The sequence below is a fragment of the Rhinopithecus roxellana genome, chromosome 8 (assembly GCF_007565055.1).
Source record: "Rhinopithecus roxellana isolate Shanxi Qingling chromosome 8, ASM756505v1, whole genome shotgun sequence".
In the NCBI taxonomy this organism is placed as follows: Eukaryota; Metazoa; Chordata; class Mammalia; order Primates; family Cercopithecidae; genus Rhinopithecus; species Rhinopithecus roxellana.
Genome location: NC_044556.1, coordinates 48,198,087 through 48,207,047, shown reverse-complemented (window position 1 = coordinate 48,207,047; position 8,961 = coordinate 48,198,087). Strand labels below are relative to the sequence as shown.

Here is an 8,961-nt window from a genome sequence, read left to right as displayed (position 1 = left end):
AGACTTCCCTGGCAGCAGTGTGAAGAATGGATTAGGGACCACAGGACTTGAGGTTTTTGCAGTAATCCAGAGAAGACTGGATGATCCTGTAAAAATAGAAAAGGAATGTGATTGAAGAATTTTTCGCCAGTGGAATCTATAGGACACAATGGGTGGTATAAGGATTAAAAAACAAAGCGGTGAAGATGACTTCCATGTACTTGGCTTGTTTGCTAGGATGGATGGAGTTAATATGAAGGTGGCAGAGCAAGACTGGGGGGCATAAAATTGCAGGACAGTCATGGCCATTCATAAAACAGATGTTATGCCAGGCACCATACAAGGAACTGGGTCAACAAAGCTGTGTCTGATACATAAACCCATGCTGTCAGTAAATTCAAATTCATTCCAGAGAGAAAGCAGAAAAAGCATTTATACCCCAAAAACTCAGGTAACCAAAGCCAAAATAGACAAATGGAATTACATCAAACCAAATAGCTTCTGCACAGAAAAAGTAACAATCAAAAGAATAAAGAGACAGCCTATGTAATGAGAGAAAATATTTGCAAACCGTATATCTGATAATTGGTTAACATTCACAATATTTAAAGAACTTTAAAAACTCAATAGTCAAATAACAGATAACCTAATTAGAAACGGGCAAAGAATCTGAATAGACATTTCCCAAGACATATAAATGGACAGCAGGTATTTGAAAAAATGCTCAACCCCACTGTTCATCAGAAAATGCATATTAAAACCACAATGAGATACCACCTCACACCTGTTGGAATGGCTATTATCAAAAAGACAAAAGATGTAAAGTGTTAGGGAGGATTTGGAGAAAAGGGACCCCCTATACACTGTTGACAGTTGTAAATTAGTTGACAGCCATTGTGGAAGTCAGTAAGGGGGTTCCTCAAAAAACTGAAAATAGAACTACCATAAGATCTTGTAATTCCACTACTTGATGCATATCGATATAAAATCAGAATGTCAAAGAGACATCTGCACTCCCATGTTTATGTAGCATCATTCACAATAGTCAAGGTGTGGAATCAACCTAAGTGTCTATTAATGGACAAATGTATTAGGTTGGTGCAAAAGTTATTGCAGTTTTTGCCGTTGAAAGTAATGACAAAAAGAAAACACAATTACTTTTGCATCAACCTAATATAAGAAAATGTGGTATACATACACAATAAAATATTATTCAGCCATATAAAGAAAGAAGTCCTGTTTGCAATGACGTGGATGAACTTGGATGATATTACGCTAAGTGAAATAAACCAGGCACAGAAAAACAAACACCATATGATCTCACACATATGTGGAATCTAAAAAAGTCAAACTCATAAAAGCAGAGAGTAGAATGTTGGTTACCAGAGACTGAAATCGGGTGAGCGGTTGAGGGGAGAGTTTTGAAGATGTTTGTCACAGGGTACAAAATTTCAGTTAGATAGGAGAAATGATTTTAAAAGCTCTATTGCATATCATGGTGACTATAGTTAATAATAATGTATTATATACTTAAAAATTGCTAACAGTAGATCGTAAGTGTTCTCACCACAAACAAGTACATGAGCTAAAGATATATGTTGATTAACTTTATTTAGCCATTCTACAATACATATGTATATCAAAATATCATGCTGTATGCCATAAATATGTATAATTTTATTTGCCAATTAAAAACCATTTTTAAAACAGCATTTATACAGGCCTTCTTTGCTTGTCTCCAACTCATCCAGTTCTTGCTTCAGGGGATTTGTACACATCGATTCTTCTGTCTAAAAGGATATTCCCTTTACCTGACGACTTTTACTTACCCTTCAGGTTACATACAGGTTAACTGTCAGTTTCTCTGGGAAACCAACCTATGCCGTTCAATCTAAATTAGGTTTATCTTAGCATTCTCTCCTCTATCCCCTGCATGCACTTTTTCTTCAGAGAATAAATGTAAACTGGTAAAGTATGTTCCCTCATTTTTCTGTTTACTGGGACTATCTTGAACCAGACAATAAGGTCTATGAGGGCAAATCCACATTTATTTTGTTCATCACATTTATTTGTTTTGAAACAAGCAAATTGTTGGTTAGCTTCAGAGAGTACAAGAAGGCATATAGAAGACGAAGAATAACAAAATTAGAAATGATAATAATGAAGAGGTAGGCGGAAACTAGATGATAGATCCATGACAATGAAGGACTCTTGGCATTATCTTCTATGGCAAAGGGAGTCACTGGAGAGTTTTCCACGGGTTTTCTGGTCATTCTAGGAATCTAGCCTTCTATTAATATAAACTCAAGCTGTTTGCTTGGAATTACCTGAGATATTTCAGCAAGTAGGCAATGCTAGTAGCTTCCTTGAAGAGAGCAAATTAGTATGGTGTTTCAGGAACAAATGTGGGGGCTAAGACAAACTAGTATGTGAAGGACATGCATGTGCATCAGGAGGAGAAGCATAAAGTGGCTCCACCTCAAACCAAGGAAAAACGAAACAACCCCAAGTAAAGGCAAAGCTATTTCTTTTTTTCTTTTTTTTTTTTGTGGCAAAGATAGTTCAATATGTAGGTTAAGGAAATGAATCCGGGACCAAAGGGACCACCAAGATTTGTAGCAGAATGTGTGGGACCAAAGTTTTCTGTTGTCTTCAGGAAAAGAAAAGTAGGGATAGACGGATTTCCTGCTGCTTTTTTCCTTTTTCTTTCTCTCTCTCTCTCTTTTTTTTTTTTTTTTTTTTTTTTTTTTTGATGTATCTTTTCTGTCAGAGCTCTGACGTGAGGCTCAAAACCCACCAGCTCCTGCAGCTTCTGGGAGCCAGAGAGAATCAGCCGGGAGAATTCCACACATGGGCACTTAGTTACTGGAAACCCTGCGTGAGATGTGAGATCCCAAAGCCAGATTGGGGGTCCCTAGGGTCTTGGCTTCGGGGCTAGGCGTGGAACCATAAATGAGGGTTCAGCCTGTCTGCCTGAGGGATTGTGTTTCCTGGTGTCTTTTTCACTCAAATTTTGAAAAGCAGTCGAATTTCTTATACTGGAAACTCTAGTAGTCAAAAACAGCAGATGCTAACATTTTCAGGAATGTGTCTTGTGCCAGGAGCTGGGAGGGGTTTGTGTAGTGGAGTGATGACATGTTCGCCTCACATGTGAAAGGTCCCCAGTTTGAAATTGGGCGGCAACACCCTTGCTTTCCTGAAGGTTGGAAATACGTAGGGGATTCTAAAGAAACATGAAAGGAATGCCATTGCTAATCAACAAACCTGCTCACAGCGAACCTCATTCCTTGTCCTGCTAGTCAGAGTGGTGAGGAGGGAAGGGCACATTTGTCATCGGGCAGTCATTTCAGCAAGGGAGGTTGAGGGCAACACGCCAATGTTGTTTTAGATCAGGAAATCTCACAAAGTTCTCTTCATTCTCTTCTAATGCTGGAATTTCTCCATGGGCTGACAATGTGATTATATCTCTGAAAGCTCAGGAGTTATTTCCTGGGGGTCCTGCTTGGCTGCCCTCCATCTCAGAGCACAGATGTGGAACAGGTTGATTTGTCTCAGAAAACCAACCTGAAGGTACATCTGGATCTCAAGCCAAGGATATGGAGTCAATATTCCATATTCACACAAATTAGGAGTATATATATATATATATATATATAGAGAGAGAGAGAGAGAGAGAGAGAGAGAGAGAGAGAGAGAATCTCTCTCTGTTGCTCAGGCTGAAGTGCAGTGGCGCCATCTCAGCTCACTGATCTTGGCTCACTGCAGCCTCTGCCTCCCAGGTTCAAGTGATTCTCCTGCCTCAGCCTCCTGAGGAGCTGGGATTACAGGTGTGCACTGACATACTCAGCTAATTTTTGCATTTTTAGTAGAGCCGGGGGTTTCACCATACTGATCATGCTGTTCTCGAACTCCTGACCTCAGATGATCCATCCACTTCAGCCTCACAAAGCACTGGGATTACAAGAGTGAGCCACTGTGCCCCGCAAAAATAATATTTTTAGGCCGGGCTCTGCAGCTCACGACTGTAATCCCAGCATTTTGGGAGATGGAGGTGGGCGGATCATCTGAGGTCAAGAGTTTGAGACCAGCCTGACAACATGGTGAAACACCGTCTTTACTAAAAATACAAAAATTAGTCAGACATGATGGCATGTGCCTGTAATCCCAGCTACTCCAGAAGCTGAGGCGGGAGAATCGCTTGAATCCAGGAGGGAGGGGTTGCAGTGACCTGAGATCACGCCAATGCACTCCAGCCTGGACGACACAGCGAGACTCTGTCTCAAATATTTTTACATTAACAATGCATATATTTCCCTACCCCTAAATAATATTTCTCAGAAAACTCCAGAGGCTTCAGGAACCAACAGTTTTAATAGACGTAATTCCTGATGTGTGGTGTACAGGTCCCAGAAGGCTCTCACCCACTTTCCCACCCTTGTCTCCTGCTTTGCCTTCTATTCTCCTTGACAGGTCTGGGGTCACTGCATCCAGGGCTTGCTTTGCCTTCTATTCTCTGGAGGGAGCGCTTAGGCACTTGAGTGTCAGACTGCTGCTTGGAACCACTGAGTGGCCAGCACTGGTGTAGCTGCAGGCCAAGGCGTCTGAATTCTCAGGGATCTGCCCTTTACCCAGGTCACAGGTCCAAGGGCTCTCCTCACAGCTTTCTGCCAGCCGCTCCAGATATACACATCTTCCTGGAGGTTCAGTTTCTGCCCAAGGCCCAGCACAAATGTCATGGATCAACTGTGACTTTATGATTTTTTGCCAGGACTTCATGGATCCACCCAGCAGTATAGATGAATGTGAAAAGGTTACTAGTTCTAACGGTTAGAAACCCATAGATACACACCAGAACTTACCTCCCACTCTGGAAGGTGAGTGGGGTGGGCTGGAGGGGTTGTTGCTGCACTTCAGGCCAAGCACTAATTTCTCCAGTATCACAACACCGCCCCCAAGGCAGACACGTTGATGAGGAGACAATGTATTACCATCTTTTATTCCAAAAACGCCAATGGGGCTGGGTGTGGTGGCTCACACCTATAATCCCAGCACTTTGGGAGATGGGTGGGTGGATAGCCTGAAGTCAGGAGTTCGAGACCAGCCTGGCCAACATGGTGAAACCCTGTCTCTACTAAAAGTACAAAAATTAGCTGGGCGTGGTGGACAGGTGCCTGTAACCCCAGCTACTGGGGAGACTGAGGCAGGAGAATTGCTTGAACCTGGGAGGCAGGGGTCACAGTGAGCCAAGGTTGCAGTGAGCAGAGATCATACCACTGCACTCTAGCCTAAGCAATAGAGTTAGACTCTTCAAAAAAAAAAAAAAAAAGGCGGGGGGGGGGGCCAATGGGATTTTTCTTTCCCACATTTCCTCAGCTCACAGTGGCCCTGCACCTGGCTGCTGAATCTCTATGTAGGCCAGACTCACCATAGTAATAAAGACTCCAACAGATGCAACAAATGTTGACAGTGAGAAAACAAAACAAAAAAAACTACATGCTTTGGCCAGAAACGGAACCTAGGGAAGAGAAAAACATTCCACCTGAATCACAATGCTGCTAGTTCAAAAAATTCTGCTTAGCTTATGATACATTCAATACTTCTAGATCTGATTTTGTTCACTATTCACATTAGGCCTAGGGTTCATTTTCCAGACTCCTTTACAGACATGCAAATCAACTGGTTCAAACTGAATGTAATGGCCCAGCTGTTTTCAGTTACACTGAACTCCCAGTTCCATCTGTGATAGAAGGGAGTGCCAGCCTGGTGCAGAATTGTTTCCAGACTAGGAACAAAGAAAAGGATCGGTGGCAGACTCCCTGAATTGAGGAAGTGAAGCTAAGTGTTTGGGGAGAGCAACACAGAGTTCACAGGACAAAGATCCAGTGAGAAGATAACTAAGCAGAGAGAGAATCTGGGCGTATGTACAGGTTCTGCCACCAGTATTCAGCAGAGCACTAGTCAGTGCGTGATTGTGAAAAGAGTAGCTGACTAGTACCAGGGAAAGAAACATCCAAGAAAATCATGGAATGGCATCCGGTACTCACACAATGCAGAAAACAGTATCTGTTCGCACCAGCCAGACTGGAATTATTCATAATTCATAATGCTTTTGTAATGGGATATAATCAGCCCTGGACTGAGCACTACTGCTGAACCACGTAAAAGTTCATAAAAGCAAGATCCAAAAGGATCCAACTGTTTACAGGTCACTTAAGTGCACCCCAGAACAAAATTCAAGATGATTTATAGGAATTATAAAATATAACTTTCCTGCTGACAAGGGGGAAAAAAAAGGAATTTAAAAATAGCTAGTATGCAAGAAGGTAAACTTCACAATGTCCAGCATCCAATTAAAGAATATCATGTATGCAAAGAACCAGGAAACGATGACCCATAAAGAAGGGAAATAACCAGTTAATCAAAATTGAACCAGACCTAACATGATGTTAGAATTAAGAAAGAGGACAGCCAGATGCAGTGGTTCACGCCTGTAATCCCAGCACTTTGGGAGGCCGAGGCGGGCAGATCACCTGAGGTCAGGAGTTTGAGACCAACCTGGTCAACATGGTGAAACCCCATCTTCAGTAAAAATACAAAAATTAGCCGGGCATGGTGGTGCATGCCTGTAATCCCAGCTATATGGGAGGCTGAGGCAGGAGAATTGCTTGAACCTGGGAGGCAGCTGTTGCAGTGAACTGAGATTGTGCCATTGCACTCCAGCCTGGGCAACAATCGCTTTTGTTGAGACTCCATCTCAAAAAAAAAAAAAAGTTAAAGGAGTCCTCCAGGCAGAAGGAAACTGAGACCGGCTGAAAATCTGGATGAAAAAAAAAAAAAAAAAAAGACACTAGAAATGACATCTACATAGGCAAATACATAATTTTAACATCTGACTAGCCGGGTGTGGCAGCTCACGCCTGTAATCCCAGCACTTTGGGAGGCTGAGGCAGGCGGATCATTTGAAGTCAGGAGTTCAAGACCAGCCTGGCCAATATAGTGAACCACCCCCTCTCTACTAAAAATACAAAAATTAGTCCGGTGTGGTGGCCTACGCTTGTTCTCACTGCTACTCAGGAGGCTGAGGCAGGAGAATCGCTTGAATCCAGGAAGGAGAAGTTGCAGTGAGTCAAGATTGTGCCACTGCACTCCAGCCTGGCCGATAGAGCGAGACTCATCTTAAAAACAACAACAACAACAACAAAAACCCAAAACCAAACAAAAACACATCCGACTGTTTAAACAAAAGTAATAAAGATGGATTGTAAGGTTTATAACACGTGTAAAGTAAAATGCATGACAATAGCATAAAGGCAGGGAGAGGAGTAATGTGAAGAGGTATGATATCACTTGAAGGCAGACTGTGGAAAGCAAGGCAGAATTTTTGAAGTTTCTTTCTTCACACACTTTCAGGTTCCCATACATATAACCTAGTTTTTTTCTGGAGGGATCTTATTTTTTAGGAGGCTTGGAGAGGCACCTTTTGCTTTGTGTTCTCATAGGATGCACAAGAGACAAGGATAAATGAACACTCTCTCACTTTTAAATACAGTGATAGGCCTGAGGAGAAACAACTGTAATTTTTTTTTTTTTTTTAATGAGATGGGATTCTCACAGAAGTTCGTGTGGTATTGAACTTCTAAGCTCAAGTGAGGCTTCCTTATGTCGGCCTATCAAAGCGTTGGGATTAATAGGTGTGAGCCACCGTGCCTGGCCACAAATACCAACATTTAAAAGGACGTCCCCGGTTGGACTCAAACCACCAACATTCCGGTTAACAGCCGAAAACGCTAACCGATTGTGCCACAGAGACAACCTCAGCTATTCATCTTCAACGAAACACATTAAGCGTTCACTTTCATCTCATCGTAGATTAAGCCATCAATAACTTTAGGGATTGCCATTCGCTTTCTGCAGGACAAGTGTACAGACTACAAAGCTTTGGAAAACCAGAGAGGGTGGGTTGACTAATCGTGTTGTTGCGCATTAGAAATGCGTACATTGCATAACTCTGAAGCCAGAAGGGCAGTCGAATGGCCTTCAACCTGCCTTGACCCTCGCCTGCTTCAGAAGCCAGTGCCTCTGGAAATGCCTGGATCTGCGACCCCAGTCTGAGCCTAGTAGGGCCTAAGGGAAGCCAAACACCCCGACGGCTCTCACAGTAGCTCTTTCTGTTTTCTTGAGCCGCCTTCAGGCAATCATCTTCTCCCCTTGCTCTCCCCTCACTCAACTCGACTTCAGTAGATCGGGTCGGTGGGGTGGGAGGGGGAAAGAGGGAAAAGGTGAAAAGGAGGAGGGAGAAGCAGCGGAGACCAGGACGAGACAATGGCCGTGCAGAGGGAACCGGCTGGATGCAGAGAAGATGGGACATGTATCAGAATGGAGAGAAGACGTGAGAGAAAATCACAAGAACTTGTAGCTGCCCAAGAATAAAGAGGTAAAAATCGCATAAATGTTTTTACATTTAAAAAAAATCGGGGGACCGGGCGCGGTGGTTCATGCCTGTAATCCCAGCCCTTTGGGAGGCCGACGTGGGTGGATCACTCACTTGAAGTTAGGAGTTCGAGACAAGATGGGCCAACATGGTAGAAGCCCATCTCTACTAAAAATACAAAAATTACCTGGCCGTGGTGGCGCACGCTTGTAGTCCCAGCTACTCAGGAGGCTAAGGCAGGAGAATCGCTTAAACCTGAGAGGCAGAGGTAGCAGTGAGCCGAGATGGCGCCCCGGCCCTCCAGCCTGGGCGACAAAGTGAAATTCTGTCTCTCAAAAAATATATATAAATAAATAAAGGGGGGGGGGAAGCAAAACGACAGGCAGTAGGTGTGGGGTGCTTTGGGATTCTATACTGGTTAGTACTCTGCATTGTGCCTGCAGCAACCTCTGTTCTAATCCGAATCCTGGTACTGTCAGACTCAATCTTGGACCCACTGGGGCGAACCCATGTGTCTTTTGGTTTGCTTTAATTCCTGCACCAGCTGCCGC

The 8,961-nt window shown here is 43.3% G+C and overlaps 1 non-coding gene across 1 annotated transcript; it reads right to left on the bottom strand.

Moving 5' to 3' along the window:
- Window positions 1-7,715: 7,715 nt before the first annotated feature.
- On the bottom strand, window positions 7,716-7,789 carry TRNAN-GUU. The gene has a single exon. It is a non-coding gene; the product is annotated as a tRNA-Asn (tRNA).
- Window positions 7,790-8,961: the final 1,172 nt, after the last annotated feature.